General features: G+C 49.8%; 1 protein-coding gene across 1 annotated transcript in view; it reads left to right on the top strand.

The window, feature by feature from the left end:
* Positions 1–374: 374 nt before the first annotated feature.
* Positions 375–24,188, top strand: part of LOC149435347 (uncharacterized) — a 50,319-nt gene continuing 26,505 nt past the window's right edge. Inside the window, exon 1 of the mRNA XM_089662747.1 lies at positions 375–477. The gene's annotated coding sequence lies outside the window, so the exon portion shown is untranslated. The remainder of the gene's footprint in view (positions 478–24,188) is intronic.

The following is a 24,188-nucleotide window of genomic DNA, read 5'->3' as shown; positions in this document are numbered from 1 at the left end:
ACCAAGGGAAAATGGCCACCGAATAAGGGACAGACAGGCTACAACATAATGGTGCCCGATTGGTATATTAAGGATTATAATGGTATATATAGGCAGCTGTAGGTCAGATGGCCAACTCTTGAGGAAGGCACATGATGTGATGTAACCTGTAGAGTGGGACAATGACATCAAGCTGCTAAATAAGAAGTTTACGAGCCGCCATCGTCTTTTACATTTCAGGTTATTTTCCCTGTTGTTTTATGCTATTCATATTTTGTTGGATCAGCACCATCTAGTGTCTGCTCTCCATACTGCAGCCTCTGTATAAATCTGTCAGCAGTCACTTCCTGTCTGTGTCACTTCCTGTCCCGGGAAAACTTTCTTCCTTTCAGCCATTTTAGATCGGCTTCTAGAAGGTCCTGTGATTGTCGGTCTCCATCTTGAACACACGGCCACCATAGGGCCAGCATGGGATCTTCTCCATGTCAGAGCACACGGGTAAGTCAGGTGGATCTCCTATTCCTGGTCCCGGCTCCTGTCCCTGCTATAGACGGACCAATCATCTGTGACCGAACCTTCCTCCTCGTCATCGATGATCTGGGTGTATTATTATTATTTATTTCAGGTACTTATATAGCGCCGTCAGTTTACATCTATATTGTACATTCCCATCAGTCCCCGCCCCCGAGGAGCGTACAATCTAAGGGCCCTAACTCACATTCATACATACACATACTAGGGACAACTTAGACAGGAGAAAATTCACCTCCCAGCATGTCTTTGTAGTGTAGGAGGAAACCTGAGTTCCCGGAGGAAACACGCACAGGGAGAATATGCAAACTCCAGGCAGGTGGTGCCATGGTTGGGATTTGAAACAACAGAGTACTGCCAGGTGGAAGTGCTAACCACTCAGCCACTGTGCTGCCCCGTGCTGTATATATCTCAGCATCTACTTCTCAGTGTTGGTTTCCTCCTCATTGCCGGCCATTAAATGGGCCTCAGAATGGCTCCGGTATTCCCTCCTAGGAAGGACATTCAGGCCGATCTCCCACCATGTTCCTCTGATGTGTCCGAGACAGAATAACAGGAGAGACACCAGGAGAACCCGCTGGGACCTGACACTCCGAGAACCAGAGTTATGGTGGAGTATAGACCCTTCCTGAGATACTCCTCCCTGGGAACGATCATACCTCCGTACTCCTCTCCTGTACATACCCATCACTGTCATACCTCCGTACTCCTCTCCTGTACATACCCATCACTGTCATACCTCCGTACTCCTCTCCTGTACATACCCATCACTGTCATACCTCCGTACTCCTCTCCTGTACATACCCATCACTGTCATACCTCCGTACTCCTCTCCTGTACATACCCATCACTGTCATTCCTCCGTACTCCTCTCCTGTACATACCCATCACTGTCATACCCTCTGTACTCCTCTTCTGTACATACCCATCACTGTCATACCTCCGTACTCCTCTCCTGTACATACCGATCACTGTCATACCCTCTGTACTCCTCTCCTGTACATACCGATCACTGTCATACCCCCACACTCCTCTCGTGTACATACCGATCACTGTCATACCGCCGTACTCCTCTCCTGTACATACCCATCACTGTCATACCTCCACTCTCCTCTTCTGTACATACCGATCACTGTCATACCTCCACACTCCTCTCCTGTACATACCCATCACTGTCATACCTCCATACTCCTGTATGTACCGATCACTGTCATGCCTCCACACTCCTCTCCTGTACATACCGATCACTGTCACACACCCCATACTCCTCTCCTGTACATACCGATCACTGTCATACCTCCGTACTCCTCTCCTGTACATACTACCCACCATCGTATCACCTGCAACTCCTCTCTTACATTTACTACCTGCAGTTATGCTCTTCTTCTTAAATTGTGGAATATCTCGATGACTTACCGTATATACTCGAGTATAAGCCGACCCGAATATAAGCCGAGGTACCTAATTTTACCACAAAAAACTGGGAAAAACTATTGACTCGAGTATAAGCCGAGGGTGGGAACACCAGTGGGAAGAATCGTGCCTCATCATTGGTGTCAGTGGGAGGAATAGTGCCCCATCATTAGTATCAGTGGGAGGAATAGTGCCCCATCATTGGTATCAGTGGGAGGAATAGTGCCCCATCATTGGTATCAGTGGGAGGAATAGTGCCCCATCATTGGTGTCAGTGGGAGGAATAGTGCCCCATCATTGGTGTCAGTGGGAGGAATAGTGCCCCATCATTGGTGTCAGTGGGAGGAATAGCGCCCCATCATTGGTATCAGTGGGAGGAATAGTGCCCCATCATTGGTATCAGTGGCAGGAATAGTGCCCCATCATTAGTATCAGTGGGGGGAATAGCACCCCATTATTGGTGTCAGTGGAATAGTGCCCCATCTTTGGTGTCAGTGGGAGGAATAGTGTCCCATCATTGGTGTCAGTAGGAGGAATAGTGTCCCAACATTGGTGTCAGTGGGAGGAATAGTATCCCATCATTGGTGTCAGTGGGGGGTGGAGGAATAGTGCCCCATCATTGGTGTCAGTGGGGGGGAGGAAAAGTGCCCCATCGTTGGTGTCAGTGGGAGGGAGGAATAGTATCCCATGATTGGTGTCAGTGGGGGGTGGAATAGTGCTCCATGATTGGTGTCCGTGGGGGGTGGAATAGTGCCCCATCATTGGTGTCAGTGGGGGGGGAGGAATAGTGCTCAATCGTTGGTGTCAGTGGGGGGGAGGAAAAGTGCCCCATCGTTGGTGTCAGTGGGAGGAATAATGACCCATCATTGGTATCAGTGACACCAATGATGGGGCACTATTCCTCCCACTGACACTTGCTGACCCCTGTTCCAGTATGGTGCTGCTGCAGCCAGCATATGTGGTTGCAGCAGCACCTAAGCACGGCACACTTACCTGCATCTCCTTCACTCGATTTTCGCGGGGCCGCTCAGCTCCGCCTCCTCGCCGGTGATTGGCCGCCTGTGTGCCTTTCCTGAGCTACAGTTCTGGCGGCCAATCACCGGTGAGAAGGCGGAGCCGAGCAGCCGCACGAACATCCAGTGGACGAACCGAATGAAGGAGCAGCCGCGCTTCCTGGACCGGATCGTCGTGGGACCGGAGCCAGATAAGAGACAGCAGCCCCCTGCAGACGTTGACTCGAGTATAAGCCGAGGGGGCCGTTTTTCAGCACAAAAAATGTGCTGAAAAACTCGGCTTATACTCGAGTATATACGGTACATACTTTTCAGACCTTGTGAAATATTCTTGGCTGTTTTGATAATAATACACTTTAATTTGTATTTCATGATAAATCCTGCCTCATCTCTGCCTCTCTACCTGCAGCCTAACAATGAGGTGTGCATGCAGCCACTGATCTATTTCTGGCTTTTGTCTCTCAGACATTCTAATGTTCATTTCTCCAAACGTCCTCCAGGACAGCCTTCCTGAGACAGAGCTCCTCCCTCTGGGACATGAAACACGTAAGCACAGTACTATAAAAGGCGGATCGCCAGGCCTCCCTCCTGAGTTTTTAGTGTTTCCTCTGCAAGGATGGGTGCAGTCATCAAGGAACTGATTGTCTGGAAGCCCTGGGCCCTAGAGGTTGCTGGTGGCTCCCGGTCTGGATTACTTCCTCCTGCCCGACGCGATCCCTTCAGGGGAAGTGGGGCTGCGCTCCTGATGTCCTTCCATGCCTCAGTGGATGATAACCATCATCGGGGGTGTCCTGAGGGGTCCAGGACTTTTAATGCCTGTCGTTCTCCTTCCCATGCGGGGGGGCTCTAGCAGCCGATGCACATTGGGGCAGAGTGACAGCCAAGCAGGCGTGCAAGTAGCCCCAACTTCTGGATGCTGTCCAGGATCCGGAAGTTCCGGCTGCGGTGACGTCATCGACAGGCGCCAGAGACTCGTGGTTCCAGTCTCCATATTAGCACAGGCAGCCAGTCTGGTGTACAGACCCAGCAGAGCCTGTGGCTCCTCACCAAGAGGGACATATGGAAGGCGCTGACACTTCTCAGGCAGTCCCTGGTCCTTCAGGCACTGGCTCCTCTAAGGTAAGCTTGGGGACTCTGATCCCTCTTGCTGACCCTGGTGGGCGGGCACACTTCCTTTTCCTGCTCCCCCAGCACAGCGGTTTTCTATGAGGGGCCCTGTGCTGATTATTTTCTGTATTGTGTCTTTTCTTGCTCATTGTAGGTTAAAGTCCAGGACAAAGTGCAGAGTCAGACCCCCAAGAAGAAGTGTGCAGTTTGTGCAGCTAAATTGGGTTCAGCTGGGAAAAACCCTTATGCTGCAATTGTGTGGCTAGCCTAATTAAGGATAAGTCCTTTACAGCCTGCCATAAAGTGCTCACCTCCATTAAGGATGACATGTTGTCTACATTTCAATCCTTTTATTATTATTATTATTATTATTATTATTATTATTATACCGTATTTATAAAGTGCCAACAGTTTGCTCAGTGCTGTACATTACAATGGGAGACAGTACATGAGACAGTACAATAACAATACAATGTGATACACGAGGGGTTCGAGGGCCCTGCTCCTTGGAGCTTTCAATCTAGGAGGGAGGGGGTAGTGGTATGGGAGGAAAAGCTGTGGGTTGGAGTGGTAGGAGGAGTGTAGGAGATCGGCAGTTAGCAGAGGGTGGGGTAGGCTTCCCTGAAGAGGTGGGTTTTTAGGGTGCACCTAAAGGAGAGGAGAGTGGGTGATAGTCTGATGGATTGGGGTAGGGAGTTCCAGAGAATGGGTGATGTCCTGGAGGCGAGCATGGGAGGAGGAGATCAGGGAACTAGAGAGAAGGAGGTCTTGGGAGGAGCGAAACATATCTTTTGGGTGGTAGTTGGATATTAGGTCGGTGATGTAGTTTGGGGTAGAACTATTGACAGCTTTGTATGTCAGTGTTAGTATTCTGAATTTGATCCGTTGGGCAATCGGAAGCCAGTGGAGGGATTGGCAGAGGTGGGTGGCAGAAGCGGAGCTGTTGGTGAGCTGGATGAGTCTGGCTGCCGTATTCAGGATGGACTGAAGTGGGGATAGCCTGTTAAGAGGCAGGCCAGTGAGGAGGGAGTTGCAGCAATCGAGTCGTGATATGATGAGGGAGTGGATGAGCTGTTTAGTGGTTTCTGGGGTTAGGAATGTGCGTATTTTGGCGATGTTGCGGAGGTGGAACCTGCATGAGTTTGTTAGTGATTGGATTTGGGGCTGGAAGGATAGATTGGAGTCTAGTATGACACCAAGTACTCTGGCTTGCGGGATGGGCTTGATGGTGGCATGGTTGGACGTGATGGAGAAGTCAGTGGAGGGGTGTGTGTGGGCAGGGGGGAAGACTAGGAGCTCGGTTTTGGAGAGGTTCAGTTTAAGGAAGTGGAGTGACATCCAATCTGATATGTCGTTCAGTAGGCTGGTGATTCGGGTGGAGACTGAAGGGGTGAGGCGAGGGGTCGAGAGATAGATTTGCATGTCGTCGGCATAGAGGTGGTAGTTGAAGCCGTGGGAGTGGCCAAGGGAGGAGGCAGTTGGCCAAGGGAGGAGGTGTAGATGGAGAAGAGAAGGGGCCCAAGGACAGGGCCTTGAGGGACCCCAACAGAGAGGGGGAGTGGGGGGGAGCTGGTAGTGTATCCTTTAGATCCCTATTGGAAAAATGCAGTCGCCACTGGGTCCTTGGACCCAATCGGTGGGTTTGTAGGTAGCAGATGCATTAAGAGGGGAGGAGGACCCGGAGGAGGATCCTAGGTCTCTTGCTTCCTCAAAGGTAGATTCAGGCTCATAAGAGGAGGACGGTGAAGTTTGCTCCTCCAGAGGTTCCAGGAACAAATTGCCCCTGAAAGATGTGGACGACCTCCTTAAAGTTATCTACGAAACCTTAGAGATCGAGGAGGAGGACATTTGCCTATCTAAGCATGACCTCATGTATCAAGGTTTGCATGCTAGAAAGACAAGGGTCTTTCCAGTCCATAGTTCCCTGGTTGATACCATTAAGCAGGAATGGGAAAGCCCTCAGAGGAAACCCTTTTTCTCAAGTAACCTTGAAAGGAGGTTTCCTTTTGAGGATAACGGGTCCCAGCAATGGAACAAGGTTCAGAAATTAGACACCCCCTTATCTAAAGTCTCTAAAAGGATGGACTTAGCATTTGAAAATATGGGGGCCATGAAGGACCCTATGTATAAGTGGGGTGAAGTCTTACTCCGCAGGGCCTGGGATTCCACTTCCATCAGCTTTAGGCCAGCTTTATCGTCTACCTTGTCGCCAGAAATCTGGAATGCTGGCTTACACAGTCGCATCTCTCGGCAGGAACCTTCAGGCAGCAAATCCTGAAATATAGGGCAGCACAGTGGCTAAATGGTTAGCACTTCCACCTGGCAGTACTCGGGTTGTTGGTTTGAATCCCAGCCACGGCACCACCTGCTTGGAGTTTGCATGTTCTCCCTGTGCCTGCATGGGTTTCCTCTGGGTACTCCGGTTTCCTCCTACACTCCAAAGACATGCTGGTAGGTTAATTGGCTCCTGTCAAAATTGTCCCTAGTATGTGTATGTATGAATGTGAGTTAGGGACATTAGATTGTACGCCCCTTGAGGGTTAGGGACTGATGTGAATGTACAATATATATGTAAAGCGCTGCGTAAACTGACGGCCCTATATAAGTACCTGAAATAAATAAATAATTTCCTTTGCTGTTTAAAGCAGTTGGTTTCCTTGTGGATGCCTCGGCCAAATCCGTTAAGCTAGCGGCTCGAAACTCTGCCCTAGTGAATTCAGCTAAAAGGGCATTTTGGTTAAAAACCTGGGCAGGGAACTCAGCATTCAAACTGCACCTTTGTGCCTTACCCTTTTTGGTCCAGGTCTCGAGGAGGCTCTGGAATATACAGCCCATAAAAAGAGGACATTCCCAGAGAGTAAGAAAATGTTTTACTCTAGTAGGGTTTTTATTTCCACCTTATTTCTATGGCTTCTTCTAGACATAGAGATCGGTGGAAACAAATTCAGAAACTTACCCGAGAATTAGAATCACATTATAGGGCTCATGTTGGCAATCCATCTCTCCGTAACAAACCATGATATCGCAAAAGCGTCTAGAACTGAATATTTTACTATCCCAGAAAACTGAAAAATCTCTACGCTGGTCGAAGGCCTCCTTTTTATTACATAGTAATTCAGGGTCTACTATGTTAGCACAGAAATTAAACCTTTCAATACGACCCCCACATATCTACAAGTTACATACTAAATCCGGCAGTATCTCCTCTCTTCCTCGTGAAGTGCTGGATATTTTTGAAAAATTTTATTCCACCCTATTAGCTCTCCCGCAACCAACTTCTGCTTCCTCAAACGGCTCATGGCTTGATTCTATCCCCTCCCTGTTCTCACACCCTCTCAGATATCCTCTCTCAATGTCCCATGCACTTTGAAGGAAATATCCTGTGTGATTAGCGCACTCAGAACTTCCACAGCACCGGCCCTGATGGGTTCACGGCCAGTTATTATAAACATTTTGCTCCTACATTGGCTCCCTCTTTGGTGTCATTATTCAATGATATTTTGCAGGGCAGTAGGTTTCCTGAGGAGATACTCTTGGCTAACCTGTCTCTATTACCTAAACCCCTGAAAGACCATCATTTACCTCAAAACTATAGACCAATCTCAGTGATGAACAATCATCTGAAAATTTTTAGCCGCATTCTGGCAGATAGGTTGGCCCCATTATCTCCTCTTTGGTCTCACCGGACCAATCAGGATTTATCCCAGGCAGACTTATCACGGACAATATTCGTCTCACATTAAATGTTATTCAGGACGTCAATTTGCAAGTTTTGTTGCTGAGCCGGGACATTAACGAGGCCTTTGATAGTGTCCTCTGGCCATACTTGTTTTCATTACTGCAGAAGATGGGCTTTAGTGATGAATTTCTGTCTGGTGTACATGCTTTGTACGACTCCCCCCAAAACAAGAATAAGACTTCCAGGTTGCAATTTTGTATTTTGTACACTAGGCGGAGGTACCCGTCAAGGTTGTCCTCTTTCGCCCTTCTTATTGGTGCTTGTTTTGGAACCCTTGGCAATTGCAATAATCACACTCAGACATTTCTGGTTTCCCATTATTGGTTCACATTTCACAATTTGTATGTATGCAGATGATGTTATGCTTTTCCTTACTAAACTGTTGGTGTCATTGCCTGACTTATGCTCATTATTGAATGACTTTGTAACAGTATCAGGTCTTACTGTAAATTTTACTAAATCAGTAGTTATGCCTATTAATGTTCCTGATTCCCTGGGTGCATCTCTCCGCAATTCTTTTCCATTTCGTTGGGCCACAGATCAGATTTCATACCTAGGTATAAACCTCACCCCCAGATACTCAAAATTATTTGCTGCTAATTGCCCACCATGTGTGTCACGCCTCTCACCTCTATTGAAGATCTGGCATGGATACCCTATCTCATTCTTGGCAGAGTCACGGCAGTAACAATGAATGTCTTGCCTAAATTACTTTATTTAGATCACTCCCAATCCCTGTCTCAAAAACGTTCTTAGATCGCTTTCAACGGATTATTAATCATTTGATTTGGCATAACAAACGCCCTCGTTTTACTTCATCGGTCATTTACCGTTCACAATGGGCGGGAGGCCTAGGTCTCCCCAATTTCTGGCTTTACTACCTGTCAGCCCGTTTCGCACAGCTATCACAATGGGCGACTATTACTTCCCAGGTCCCATGGATCAGATTTGAATCTCAGTCTATACATCCATTCTATTTACCAGGTGTATTATGGTCCAAAATTCCCCCCCCGGCTCGTTATTGCTCTATAACTCCATTGTTGCCCAATCATTGATGTTTTGGTCCCGTTATAAACTTAAATTGAATCTTGTCTCCTCTGTCTCACCAGGTTCATCATTTTTTGGTGATCCAAATTTTATTACAGCATTCTCATCTTCACAGGTATTCCGTTGGTGGTATGATAGGTCCTTTATTAGGTTATCTGACTTTCAGAGAGGAGGATCTTATATCACTTTTGAGATGCTACGCGTACGTTTTGATATTCCGCTTTGTGAATATTATCATTATCGACAGATTAAACTTTTTTTTAAATCACATTTTGGTCTTACACCTTCATCTCCGATTTAATTTTTTTTTTTTTGTATTTCAATAGTTTTTATTAGTTTTAAGCAGTATAAAACAGAGGCGACAAAACATGCCCCCTCAGGGGCTATCAATTGCACCGATAAGATAAAAAACATAATAATAAAAGAAAAACAGTGCTCTAACTTCAACAAGGCAAAAGGTACGCCCACGCAGGGGCCATCAATGGCACATAGGTTACAAGGACGGTAATGAAATTCTAACTGCAATTAAAGGCAACTGTCAACTATCACCCAAAAAAACTAACAGAAATGGAGAGAAAGAAAGAGAAGAGAAATAAGAGGAGAGAAAAAGAAAAAAAAAAGAGAAGAGGAGGGAGAGATCCAGGAGCGCCACCATCAAACGCCAGTGCCTAACTGCAGTACATCCCCATACTAGCCAAAGGAAGCGTGGGAAAGGCATATTGCAACCATGGTTCCCATATTTTCGAGAATTTACATTGGGAGTCGTTGCATATGCTCGACATCTGCTCATTAAGCATCATATTGGTCATATGATCCCGCACCCCCTGAAAAGGGACAAACGGACTCTTCCAGGCCTGAGCAATTGTTCTGGTGGCCGACAGAAACAAATAGGACGCCAGCTTCTGCTGATGAGCAAAGAGACCCGGTATGGGGCAATGAAGCAAGGCATACCGAGCATCCCGGCGTATGGATAGATGAAACAACGTGAAAAGGAGACCAAATACACGAGACCAAAAACGGACCAGTCTCGGGCATGACCACCAGATATGCAAGACATCGCCACGATGGCCACAACCCCGGAAACATCGATCACTACAAGCGGGATTAGCCTGGGCCAAACGAGCCGGAACCCAATACCAACGAAACAATACCTTATAGCCTGCCTCCAGCGTGGTGGTATTGAATGAGCATTTAGCTATGAGTGACCAGGCCCTATTCCAGTCCTCCGGATCCACATCCACCCCCAGGTCACGCTCCCACTGAACAACATATGAAAGAGAAGTATGCGACGGGCGTCTGTTCAAGGCTGCATAAAGAAGGGAGATAAGGCCCGGGCGCTGCTGACAAAGCTGTTCAAAGGCCGATTTCTGGTATGGAAAAGAAGAAGTGCCCCGCAGCGAAAGTAGCCAGTGCCGCAATTGAAGGTATCGAAAAAATTCCGCCGGGGGAACACTCCCGAAGAAGATCCCAGGTAGGGAAGGACCGAGAAACCAAAAAGTGTCGTACCTGCGAAAACCCATGAGCCACCCACCAAGAGAACGCCCTTGGGTGATCTAAACCCGGTGGGAAAAGAGGGTTGTTAACAATTGGAAGCAAAGGCAGATAGGGTGACATCAGGCCACTGGAATAACGTACCGAGTCCCAGACTCGTAAGCCATGGAGCAACATCGGGCTCAGCGATATAGGGCGCAGGGCAGGGGGAAGCCATAGAAGCGCCGACGGTTGGATAGGGGCACAGTTAGGTAGCTCCAGCAAGACCCAGAAAGGGACGTCAGAGGAAGCGTGCAACATAGACAGCGGGGCAATCTGGCTCGCCTGGTAATACGTAGTTACATTGGGCACCCCAAGGACACCCTGGAGTCTATGAGCAAAGAGCGTATTTCTAGATACTCTGGGGTGCTTATTGGCCCAGATGAAACGCATAAGCTTCGCCTGAAGCAACCGAAGGAAATGAGGGGGAACCCGCACCGGTAGAGTACGAAAATAATATAACAATTTCGGCAGGACGGTCATTTTCACCGAATGAACCCGCCCTTTCCAAGACAGGTGCGGAAATTGCCAGGAATGCAGAAGAGAAGATAAAGAACTAAGCAATGGGTAATAATTTGCAGCAAAGAGGGAGTCATAGGTGGGGGTCAAGCGGATGCCCAAATATTCAAGAGAGGAGGAAGCCCATTTATAAGGGAAGTAGGATTGAAGGCGTGAAACCAAATCGGAATCCAAAGTAATATTAAGAGCGACAGTCTTATCCAAGTTAATACGGAGACCCGAAATCAAAGAGAAGCGCTCAAGAACCTGTTGCAGATTAGGAAGCGTCGTCAGAGGCTTAGTAAGAGTCAAGAGGGCATCGTCCGCAAAAAGATTCAGCTTAAACTCCTGTCCCGCGTATGAAACCCCCGATATATTGCAATCGGTCCGGAGCGCTAAAGCCAGCGGCTCAAGCGCCAGTACAAAAAGCGCCGGGGACAAAGGGCAGCCCTGTCTCGTCCCTCGCCCAATAGGAAAGGGGTTCGAAAAATACCCAGCATATTTAACGGAGGCCGAAGGAGACGAATACAAGGCTTGAATCCAAGAAAGGATAGAATCCCCAAAACCCCAACGAGACAGCACAAACCGCAGATATTCCCAGGATAGAGAGTCAAAAGCTTTATATATGTCTAAGGACAGTAAGAATCCCGGGATTTTCCGCTGTTGCAGAAGATGTATAAGATGGACCACCTTACGAACGTTATCACCCGCCTGCCTCCCAGGGATAAACCCCACTTGGTCCCTGAGGACCAGGCTACGCAAATAGTTATTGATGCGAGAGCTAAGAATCTTGCCCAATATCTTCAGGTCTTCATTAAGAAGAGAAATGGGCCGAAAGGCTTGCGGTTCCTGTACATCCTCGTTCATCTTAGGAATCATGGCTATATGTGCTCTAAGCGCTTCCGGGGAGGGCAAGGAGCCCTGTCATAACTCATTGAAATAGGCAGCCAAGAAGGGCGCCAATAGGACCGAGAATTTCTTATAATAGAGACCGGAGTAGCCATCAGGACCTGGGGCCGCGGTGGACCTCAAAGATTTGATGGCTTGGAGCACTTCCGGTACGGTAACACAGGCATTGAGGGCCACCTGTGCTGCCTCGGATAATCCCGGAAGACGAAGATCTTGAAAAAATGTCTCTGCCTGAGCCACAGGGAAGGGATCAGGCGTAGTGTAAAGGCGCAAAAGGAAGTCCGAAAATCGGGAAACAATCTGCCGTGGATTAGAAGTACATCCACCTGTGGGAAGTCGCAGTCGGATTGGTTTATGGGGTTTCCCCACGGAATTGAGCTTCCTAGCCAGCATCGGGCCCGGTTTATTAGCACAGGAATAAAATTTGTGTTTGGTCCAACGCAGAGCCCGTTCCACCTCCGAAGAGGCAAGTAAGTCTAATTCGGTCGCCAAAGCGTCCCGAGCGCGTTTATGGGCTGCGGATGGAGACGACTTCCAGCGCGCATCCGCAGAAGCCAGGAGAGAATGAAGCTCCAAAAGTCGGCGCTCCCGCTCCCGCTTCCGGACTGCTGCCAGCTGTATAACATGACCCCGCACCGTGGCCTTATGCGCTTCCCATAGGGGCACTGCCGAGGAGACCGATCCCGAGTTTTCCGTGAAGTATGTACGTAAGAAAAATTCTATTTGTTGGCAGGTAGCCTGAGTGGTCAATAAAGAATCGTTGATGCGCCAATGAAAAGGGCGCCGTTCTGACCCAGAGAGGGCAAGGAGAAGTACCAAGGGATCGTGATCCGACCAAGGTGAGGAGGGAATAGTTATCCGCCTGACCAAGGGAAGCTGCTGAACCGGCATAAATATATGATCAATTCTACAAAAACTATCATGAGGACTGGAATAAAATGTAAAGTCGCGTTCAGTCGGGTGAAGCTCCCTCCAGACGTCCGCTAGCCCCGCTGTCCGCAAAAGAGAGCGCATACGTTCCTCCAGTACCAAGTCATGGGAAGGGGCCGCCCCCCGTGCACAGCGCCTATCCAACGTGGAATCCAAAGTAACATTTGAATCCCCCAAAACAAGAATGAGACCCTTGGAATGTCGGGAAACAATGGTGCAAAGATGCGAAAAGAATTTATCCTGAAAACGATTGGGTGCGTAGTAAGAGACAAAAGTAACCTCCTGGTCCCAGAGAGTCCCCTGCAAAAGCAAATACCTGCCTGTGGGGTCCGCTATATTCCGAGCACAGACAAAGGGAAGATTGCGTTTAAAAGCTATCAGTACACCCCGACGCTTCTCAGGAGCCGAGGCTGTGTAAAAGGTGGGATAGTGAGGTGAAAGATAACGCGGAGCGGAGGACTGCGAAAACCTGGTCTCTTGTAAACATACCACGTCAATTTGTTGCGATTTAAGGTGATGATAGACTTTACCCGCTTCTGAGGCGAATTGAAGCCTTGAACATTCTGTGAGTGTATTTTCAAAAGGGGCGAGGCCATGGCGATATCAACGCAACACGCTCGGCAGAAAAACCCATAAAGCAGCTAGCAATTTCCGCTTCCAATGGCGAGCGGACCGTGGCGTCCTGGAACCCTGCAGAAAACAAGAACAAAAAAAAAACAAAGGAGAAAAAAGACAAAGAAAGAAAAAAGGAAAAAGACACAATAAGTATATACAATAGTGCAATTGTGTCACGCCAATGGTGACGCGCATCCTACAAAAGGAAGGATACCAGTTAGGGGTGGCTCTACCACCGGACACATGGCTGCAAATGAAAACATCAGAAACTAAAGCCCCCAGGGGGCAAAAGGGCAATAAGGCAACAAACATAATCAAACGGGGTCCGAAGCTATAAAACTAAAGGTCCCAGGAGCGAGGCCTCCGTGATGACCTCCCATAAAAACCCAAAGAACCTTGGGGCCAACCCCCTCCCACCCAGCCAGGCCCGCCAGATCAACCTCCCACCCCGAAGCCCGAGGGAACCCTCACCCCACGCTACCAACGGGAACCAAAATACCCTCACCCAGGCCCAAGATAGGTTGCAGCAGCGGAAAGTCATAAGTCTTGAGTCTGCGAGGGGACCCCCTCCCACCCAACCAGGGAAGGAACCCAAGGGGGTAAACCAGATCAGTCCCAACCCGGAATGCTGACAAACCGGGGGAGCCCCAAGGGCCAAACTCACGGTCCCGCCAGAGAAGTCCATCGCTGAGATGACACACGGGAAGTCCAAGACACATCCTCAGCCCGGAGAAGAACAAGAAGGACTTGATCGCGAAGGGGTCTGGGGGAGAGCCCTCTTCCTATCGGACGACCGCTCCCAAATGCGGCCCGGAGGAAGCGGCCGTGCCGGAGATCCTGATGAATGAGCCGGGCTCCGATCCGCAGAATCAGGCGAAAGAAGGCGCAAGGACTCCAGGAGAGAATGGGCCTCCTCCTGCGTAGCCACAGAGTGACTGCGGCCCTGGTAGGTGAAGGTGAGGCGAAACGGGAAGCCCCAGGCGTATTTAATACGGTGTTTCACCAGGACCGAAGTGAAGGGCTTCAACTGGCAGCGCTTCTGAAGAGTGGTCTGGGAGATGTCCGCAAAGAGCTGGTAGCGATGCCCCTGGAAGCTGAGGTCAGGTTTGTTCCTAGCCGCCAAGAGGATAGTTTCCTTAGTGCGGTAATACGTAAACTTGATGATAATGTCCCTTGGGGGCCCCTCCGGTCGTCTGGGGCCCAATGCACGATGTATGCGGTCAAATTCAAGCCGGTCTATGGGAATAGCGGGTGTCAGCTCCTGGAACAGAGCAGTAGCAGTAGAAGTAAGATCTGCGACCGTTTCCGGGATACCCCTTAACCGCAGATTGCCACGGCGGGAACGATTTTCGAAATCCTCAAGCCGTAGTAGCGTGTCCGCCAATTCTTTCTTGAGGTCGCACAGATCCTGTTCGTGGTTTTCCATGACCGTGACTGCCGCGTCCATCTTATCTTCGAGGTCGTTCGTCCGATTGCCCAACTCCCCAATTTCCCGTGAAAGACGATCGGCCAGCTTGGAGGTAGCGGAGGACAACTCGGACTGCAACATGCACTTAAAGCGGCGTAGGAGCTCAGCATCCCGCAGGGATGAGATCGGAGACTGCAGGGATGGCTCTGGTGCCAGGTCCTCCCCACTGCCAGGGTCCGACCCACCCATGGATGGTGACAGCGAGGGACCCAAAATCGCGTCTGGGGCTCTATCTGAGGTCCCCGGCGGGAGCCGCGAATCCGCGGCCAGGGTCCTGGAAGTGTCCGGCGGCCAGCCAAAAATCGAGGCCGCGGCTTCAGCCGCGATCTCCGGCGGGTAGGCCGCAAACTCCGGAGCGGCCCGCCGGGAGCTGGAGGCACGGGCGGCTGGCGTTTTTTTGGCCATCAGGGCACCAGGGAGACAGGGAGCCAGAGAGGAAACAGGGGGACCCCCCCTGGAGGGCGAAGATCGGCCGATGTGTCCGGCGGCCGAGGTGGGATTTTAGAAAGCAGCCATCCTGGTTGCTGCTCACGAGCGCCCCCCCCCCCCCCCGATTTAATTTTTTGAATGTATTAGCCGTGACTCTCCTAGGGGCAGGGGTCTTATTTCAGATTTGTATTGCCAATTTTTGGTTACTTTCTTTCCCTCACCCCCTCTTTATAGACAGAAATGGGAGGCTGATAGTCATGTCACTTTTTCTGATGAGGATTGGGATTCCATGGTGGATAATGTGTTTAAGAGCTCTAGATCTTTCTGTCCGTGAGACGGCCCTCAAAGTAATAACCAGATGGTATCATACCCCATCTAGACAACACGCCATGTATCCAGGGACATCCCACCATTGTTTCCGGGGCTGTGGCCTTGCTGGTACTCTAGTGCATATACTTTGGGCCTGCTCAAGCCTCTCATTGGTGTGGCGCAAAATTTCTGAAGTTGTCTCTGCAGTGGCAGGTGCTCCGGTGCATCTGTCTATGCAGTCCTGCCTACTGGGAGCCCCTATCTCGGGAGTTCAGACTGAGGTTATGAGGCTAATCCATAGCATTTGTATATCCACCCTATGGGCTATTGCCCTACATTGGAAATCCCTCACAGTACCATTGACCACAGTTCTGCAGAGTTGATGCGGTGATGCTCATGGAGAGAATTCATTATACTCTATTGGATAAGATGCATTTATTTGACAGAAAATGGGAACTTTGGAGAACTCGCAGGCATTTACTAGATCAATAAGGACCATTTATGCTTTGATTGATTGAGTTACTTTGTTGGTCGTTTTTTAACTCTGCCTACCTCTCTACCTATATTGCTCATGTACTTAATTTCCTTTATTCTACATAATTGCACCTTTGAAATGAATACTGCAGTTGTTCCTTGTTTCTCTTGTATATTCTATTTGAAGCTGTAATGCCATTTTGAAGTCTATTTCTTAAAAAATAAAAATGTTTGTAAACAAAAAAATATATATTTAGTATAATTCTACAATTTTTGCAACTAACAGCTCAATGCTGTTAGCTAAACCTTCTACTAATAGCTGGACAACAAAATAACAAACGGATCACCCTTTCATCCAGCTGTGGTCTAATGCTGTTTAATGCCCATGATACCCAGCCAAGCATAGCCTCTTTGAACAATGCATACACTTACCAACTGCTTATATCTGCAGGCTGACATCTTATTCCCAATAGTCTATCCTTGGCCTGACTCCTCTATACAACAGATGTTTAATATCTTGTTTTTTGGCCTCTGTGGCTTCTGAAGATGTTCACTGCTCCCCCACATTTTCCTTGGTAGCCCCGAGTTGGGCTTGCCCAGGACTGTTTTTTTCCATCCATTTATATCCCAGTGACATAGACAGATGGACAACCTACCTGTTTTCACATCATGGCCTTTTGGCCTCCTGACCTGTTTTGTCAGACATTTCTCTCTCTTTACTAACCTTGCTTCCCCCACTTCTCTCCTCTTTCTTTCTCTTATTCCTGTCCCAGGGGTGATGATGTCGCCATGATGTGACACCTACAATCAGCTTTGCATCTGTCCTTTATCATGGCTCCAATAAATATACTTACCCTGAATGTTCGGGGAATAAAAAAAATTAAGGCCTTCAAATCCTTTGCCTCTGCCAAAGCACATGTGGTGGGCCTGCAGGAGACTCATTTTACTACCAGCCATATGCCAAAATATCTCAGCTCTTCCTACCCACAGGCAACTAAACACACAGGTGTACTCAAAGCTTTCCACTGCTCTATTCCCTTTACACCCAAGGCAGGGATCTGAGACCCAGAGAGCCGTTATATTTTCAAGTGGGTCACCTCCTTGACTCAGAGGTCACTATAGCTTCATACTATGCCCCAATTGCAATCATAACTCCCATTTGCTAGAAGTAATAGATTCCCATAAATTAGGTACACTTTTACTATGTGGCGATTCCAATTGGCTAGTTTTTCCATTATTAGACAAATTCCCCATAACCTCTTATCTATCCACATCCTCCTTCCAGCAAAAACTCCAACAACGCTCTCTCATAGACACATGACAAGAAGCTAAACCAGGTAGAAAACACTATACATACTACTCATATCCACATAAAACTTTCTCCCACATTGACCATATATTTCTAACTATAGGTGTGGCAGAACCGTTCCGCCTGGGCTTCCTCATGCGGAGCAATGCGTCTCAGCCAATGGTCCCCTTTTCTGTCAAGGCAGGTATTAGAGCTCAAAACCAATCCTTCCCTGCTATCCCAAACTACGAGTCAAAACTTTGTGTAGGGTGAAATGAGTGAATCTTTATTAAACACAGCTCAGTATATACAGCTTCACCCCCCCCCCCCCCCACACACACACACACCAGACAGCCTGGCACCGTGCGGGGTTTCCCCACCCACAACAAAACCCTACCACCCAACAATACAGTATGAATTCTATAGAAGGGAAAGACTACAAGTTCACATTCCCCTAAACAAACAGTGTAGAATGCCTGTCTACATAACATCTGCTAAACATATACAGCTTTACCAAGGGGAGAATGGGAAGATCAATTACCAAAGGGATAAAACCAGAACAGAAAGGGCAAAATGTGATCACAAAGTGACGGTTTGTCACAATAGGTATGTCCCCAGCCTTCCTATCCTGAACCATCATACCTTACCCCTGGACTGGTCACAAAGCTGTCGTCCTGACCCTCTCCTCCTTAGTACCCCAACAAACTAGCACTACATGGAGTCTAAATGGCCCATCCATCCCACAGACTGGACATTGAACTAGCCATCAAAGAATACCTGACACATAACACAACTGATGACATCTCTCTCCTGACCTTTTGGGAAGCCCATAAGTCTGTAATTAGAGGTGCCAGTATCAGCCAAGCCTCACATCTGGCACTGCGCACCTAAGACCACACACACAGACTTGTCCATTTAAAGATTATAAAATTCACATACCAGCCATCCTAATAAAATATTACAGGTCTTCCACAAACATCTAGCAGAATTATACTCTGAGACCGGCTCCTATGATGAATCGCAGGCCACTGAACTTTTCTCAAGCCTATTCTACCAACACTCTCAGCTTCTCAATGTTCTTCCCTGGAAACACCTATTACAGAACTTGAGGTCCCAAACTCCATCAAGTCCCTAAAGTCTAATAAGCGGCCTGACCCAGACAGCTTACAGTCCTATATTCCAAAATATTTACTAACCTCCTTCCACCTTTATTGGTTAACCACTTGCCGCCCTGCCACTGTGTATATACGTGTGCAGGGCGGCAGTGGAGCGCAAAACCACGTTTAAAAACGGGTTCCGCGCTCCCGACACTTTCGCCGGCAGGGGGCGCGCGCGCGCTCCCGCCGACCCGCGGGTGATCCGATTCGATCAAGGAGGGATCAATCATTAGATTTCAGCCAGTGATTTCTGGCTGAAATCGGATGATCGGTCCCTGTCCTATCCTGTCCTGTGTTGATATTTACACAGGGCAGGTTATGATGTCATTCTTCTCTGCCTGGACACATTCCGTTCCAGACAGAGAAGAAGAGACATTTAAACGTGAGTAAAACAGCACACTGACAGTTAGAACTGTCAAGGTCCTACCTTTCTTCAGAGCTTGTGCATCTCCATGAGCTGGCATCCATCTTGGTTTTCTGCTAAGCATGGTGGGAACCTTTATGCCTTCAGGCTTCTGCTGCTCCTCCTCAGAAGGGTGTGGTTGAGCACATTTAAACCTCCTGTCTGCAAGTGTGTGCTGCACTTGTGTCCTGTATGTTGCCCTGTTGCAAGCTCTTGTGTTGTTCCCATTGCTCTCCTGGTAACCGACTCGGCTTGGACAAGACTACTCTCTGCGTTAACCCTTAATCTGACCTCCCGTTGCTGAACCCGGCCCGTGACCTGAGTATTCTTTGCCTACCGTCTAGTACTGTCTGCTCCGTTGTTATTGACCTGGCTTGTCTGACTACTCTACTCGTGTTCCCATCTAGCTCACACCAGCTGTACGCCATTGACGGCAGTCGTTATCGCAGCTGGGGTCACTCGGGGGCCGCGACCTGGTCTCAGGCTGCGTCAAGTCCATCCCCACCATCAGGGGCCCTGGTGAAGGGTAGCCTGGGGCTTAGACTCCGCGCCCTGAGGGACTCTGGTCTGTGGGTAGTGGCTGTCGTCAGTCGCAGCGTGACCGTACCATAGGCCTGCCTGCCCATTCCAGTGTTCCTGCCCTGACATTACACAAGTGCCATGAATCCTGACGGTGCAGGTACGCCTTTGATCCCTATGTTACTCGCCAGACTTGACCAACAGGATCGCTTGTTGGATCAGTTCGCTCAGGCGTTGCAGGCTCTGCTTGCACGCACAGCGCACCTTACCCCTGGGGCTATTAGGTCAGTTGTTACTCCGGTGGACTCTCCCACTGTTGCTCCGGTTGTTGCACCTACCTCCGCATCTGTTGCGGAACCCGCGGTACCCAGAGGTATGACTGGTTCTGCCCCTCTTCCTCAGCTCTTTGGGGGGGAACCGAGTCAGTGTCGTGGTTTTCTTAACCAAGTGGGGATTTACTTTGAATTAATACCTCACGCTTTCCCTACTGAGAGGGCAAAGGTGGGCTTCCTAATCTCGCTATTCTCTGATAGGGCCTTGGCCTGGGCTAATCCCTTATGGGAGAGGAATGACCCGGTGATTCACGTGTTTACCCGTTTCGTTGCCTCCTTCCGTACGGTATTCGACGTGCCCGCTCGCTCCGCTTCTGCTGCCAAATTGCTCATGTCCATGCATCAGGGTTCACGAACCGTTGCCGAGTACGCCATCGAATTTCGTACTTTGGCGGCGGAGGTGGGTTGGAACAATGAGGCTCTAGTGGCTGCTTTCTCTCATGGTCTCTCTGATGCATTGAAGGACGAGATCGCAGCCAAAGAACTGCCTGTGGAGTTAGAGACACTCATCTCCTTCCTAATCTTGATTGACACCAGGCTCAGAGAGAGGCCTTCATTTAAGGAGCGTCTGCGGAGGCCTCCTAACTGTTTGGCGCCTACGTTTTCTGTGCCACCCGTGCCTCCCTCTCCTCCCACGCCTCCTGGGGATGGTTTGTCTGGTAGTGAGCCCATGCAGCTGGAGTTTGCTCGCCTTTCCGAGGGGGAGCGGGCCTCTCGGCGTCAGGAGGGTCGCTGCCTGTACTGTGGACTCGGGGGGGCATTTTCGGCAGTCCTGTCCGGTCCGTCCGGGAAACGCCCGCGCCTGAGATCCTGTCGGGGGCAGATCTTGGGTGGAGTTTCCTCGTCCCCGGTTTCCCGTAAAGATAAACCGCTTATCACCGTTGTCCTCTCTTGGGCAGGAGGCTCGGTGACGGCCCAGGCGTTGGTAGACTCTGGGGCTGGCGGTTTGTTTATGGACAGTTCGTTTGCTGCCCAGTACTCCATTCCTCTGCAGGCTCGGGAGACTCCATTGGTTCTCGAGGCGATAGATGGCAGGCCCTTGCAGCCGTCGCAGGTTACCCACGAGACCCTGCCGGTGGAGGTAGCTATTGGGGCTGTTCACAGGGAATTGGCCTGTTTCCAGGTAATTTCTTCCCCGCACTACTCCGTGGTTTTGGGCTATCCGTGGCTTCAGAGGCAAAATCCGACCTTTGATTGGCGATCGGCCGAGATTCTCTCATGGTCACCACGGTGTGGGGCTGGTTGCATCCGTGGTCCAGTTAAGGTGCTGTGCACCTCCTCGGGCTCTGTGCTGCCCACTGAATATGGGGAGTACCTGGACGTGTTTGACAAGGTGCGCGCCGGTGCTCTGCCTCCTCATCGTCCATACGATTGTGCCATAACCTTACAAACTGGTGCCACTCCTCCGCGTGGCAGGGTGTATCCTCTTTCGGTGGCAGAGAATCGGGCCATGGAGGAATACGTTGCGGATGCGCTTTCCCGGGGGCACATTCTACGCAAGTCTACGTCTCCAGCAGGAGCTGGGTTTTTTTTCGTGAAAAAGAAGAGAGGTGAGCTGAGACCCTGCATTGATTTTAGGGGTCTCAATCGGATCACGATTAAAAATGCTTATCCTATTCCGTTGATCACCGAGTTGTTTGACCGCCTCAAGGGAGCAACGGTCTTCACTAAACTCGACCTTAGGGCTGCCTACAACCTCGTACGGATCAAGGAGGGCGACGAGTGGAAGACCGCGTTCAACACCAGAACCGGCCACTATGAATACCTGGTTATGCCCTTCGGGTTGTGTAACGCACCCGCGGTCTTTCATCAGTTTATTAACGATGTCTTACGTGACTTGTTGCAGCAGTGCGTGGTGGTTTACTTGGACGACATCCTGGTTTACTCTGCGTCTATGGAGACTCATATCCAGGATGTTAAGCGGGTGCTGCAACGGTTACGTGAAAACGAGCTTTTCTGTAAGCTCGAGAAGTGTGAATTTCACCAATCCCAGGTTGCCTATGCCCTTGCTCTTCCTCCTGGGATGCACATCTCCAATGTCTTCCACGTATCCCTGTTGAAACCTCTGATCTGTAATCGCTTTACTGCCTCTCCACCTCAGCCTCGTCCTATCAGGGTCGACGGCCATGAGGAGTATGAGGTGAGCCGCATCTTGGATTCTCGGTTGGTCCGCGGTCGGGTACAGTTTCTGGTCCATTGGCGTGGTTATGGTCCCGAGGAACGTTGCTGGGTTCCTTCCGCGGATGTTCATGCTCCTGCCCTCCTCCGCGCTTTTCACGCCCGATTTCCTCAGAAACCTTTTGTTGAGCCGCGGAGGGGGAGGGGCCCTTGAGGAGGAGGTACTGTCAAGGTCCTACCTTTCTTCAGAGCTTGTGCATCTCCATGAGCTGGCATCCATCTTGGTTTTCTGCAAAGCATGGTGGGAACCTTTATGCCTTCAGGCTTCTGCGGCTCCTCCTCAGAAGGGTGTGGTTGAGCACATTTAAACCTCCTGTCTGCAAGTGTGCGCTGCACTTGTGTCCTGTATGTTGCCTTGTTGCAAGCTCTTGTGTTGTTCCCATTGCTCTCCTGGTAACCGACTCGGCTTGGACAAGACTACTCTCTGCGTTAACCCTTTATCTGACCTCCCGTTGCTGAACCCGGCCCGTGACCTGAGTATTCTTTGCCTACCGTCTAGTACTGTCTGCTCCGTTGTTATTGACCCGGCTTGTCTGACTACTCTACTCGTGTTCCCATCTAGCTCCCACCAGCTGTACGCCATTGGCGGCAGTCGTTATCGCAGCTGGGGTCACTCGGGGGCCGCGACCTGGTCTCAGGCTGCGTCAAGTCCATCCCCACCATCAGGGGCCCTGGTGAAGGGTAGCCTGGGGCTTAGACTCCGCGCCCTGAGGGACTCTGGTCTGTGGGTAGTGGCTGTCGTCAGTCGCAGCGTGATCGTACCATAGGCCTGCCTGCCCATTCCAGCGTTCCTGCCCTGACAAGAACACAGTCTAGGACACATTTAACCCCCTGATTGCCCCCCCCCCAGTTAACCCTTCACTGCCCTGTCACCAGTGTCACTGATCAGTGAAGCGATTTTTATTGATCACTGTATCAGTGTCGCTGGCGACTTCCAATAGTGCTAGCGCCCCTCCCAGATAGCACCAGTTTGCCCGCCAGTACACCAATAAAGCCATTTAACCCCTTAATTCCCCCCCAGTTAACCCCTTAACTGCCCTGTCACCAGTGTCACTGATCAGTGAAGCAATTTTTACTGATCACTGTATCAGTGTCGCTGGCGACCTCCGTTAGTGTTAGCGCCCCTCCCAGATAGCGCCAGATTGCCCGCTAATACACCAGTAGTCCCGTCTAACCCCTTGATCGCCCCCCCCTCCCCGAGTTGACCCCTTCACTGCCCTGTCACCAGTGTCACTGATCAGTGAACCAATTTTTACTGATCACTGTATCAGTGTCGCTGGCGACTTCCGTTAGTGTTAGCGCCCCTCCCAGATAGCGCCAGATTGCCCGCTAATACACCAGTAGTCCCGTCTAACCCCTTGATCGCCCCCCCCCCGAGTTGACCCCTTCAGTGCCCTGTCACCAGTGTCACTGATCAGTGAACCAATTTTTACTGATCACTGTATCAGTGTCGCTGGTGACTTCCGTTAGTGTTAGCGCCCCTCCCAGATAGCGCCAGATTGCCCGCTAATACACCAGTCATCCCGTCTAACCCCTTGATCGCCCCCCCTCCCCCCTGAGTTGACCCCTTCACTGCCCTGTCACCAGTGTCACTGATCAGTGAACCAATTTTTACTGATCACTGTATCAGTGTCGCTGGCGACTTCCAATAGTGTTAGCGCCCCTCCCAGATAGCACCAGTTTACCCGCCAGTACATCAGTAATCCCATTTAACCCCTTCACTGCCCTGTCACCAGTGTCATTGATTACAGTGAACAGATTTTTACTGATCACTGTATTAGTGTCACTGGTGACGTCCGATAGTTTTAGCGCCCCTCCCAGATAGCACCAGTTTGCCCGCTAGTACACAAATAATCACATTTGACCCCTTGATTGCCAGGAACACGCTTACTTGCACGCTAAACCTTCATTGCTAGTATAGTGTCTGATTGGATCAATATCTTTGATCAGATCAGCGCTATACCAGCATTCACATTACTTTAGTATCCCCAAAAACGCAGCATTAGCGGGATCAGCCCCAACACCTGCCAGCACCTGCGTTTAGCCCCTACGCCCCCCCCTTCTCCCCCGGCAAGTGCAGTGTCAGTAGATAACTGTCACTTGATACATATTACACACAAAACCGCAGTGTTCACAGAATCAGGCCTGATATCTGTTAGCACTTGTCGGTAAATTTTTTGTAGCGGTTCAAGCAGTCCCTGACAGCCAGGCGCTCTTTTTCCCGTGAGTCGCACTAGGTACCTGTAAATTTAGTGGCCAAAATGTCTAAGCAAAGGTACTCTAGTGAAGAGGCCTATAGGATTCTGAGCATGTCAAGTGA

Source organism: Staurois parvus, unplaced genomic scaffold (genome assembly GCF_062004578.1).
Source record: "Staurois parvus isolate SC_StPar_1 unplaced genomic scaffold, SC_StPar_1.0 ptg001532l, whole genome shotgun sequence".
In the NCBI taxonomy this organism is placed as follows: domain Eukaryota; kingdom Metazoa; phylum Chordata; class Amphibia; order Anura; family Ranidae; genus Staurois; species Staurois parvus.
This window is presented reverse-complemented; position numbering and strand designations above follow the sequence as displayed.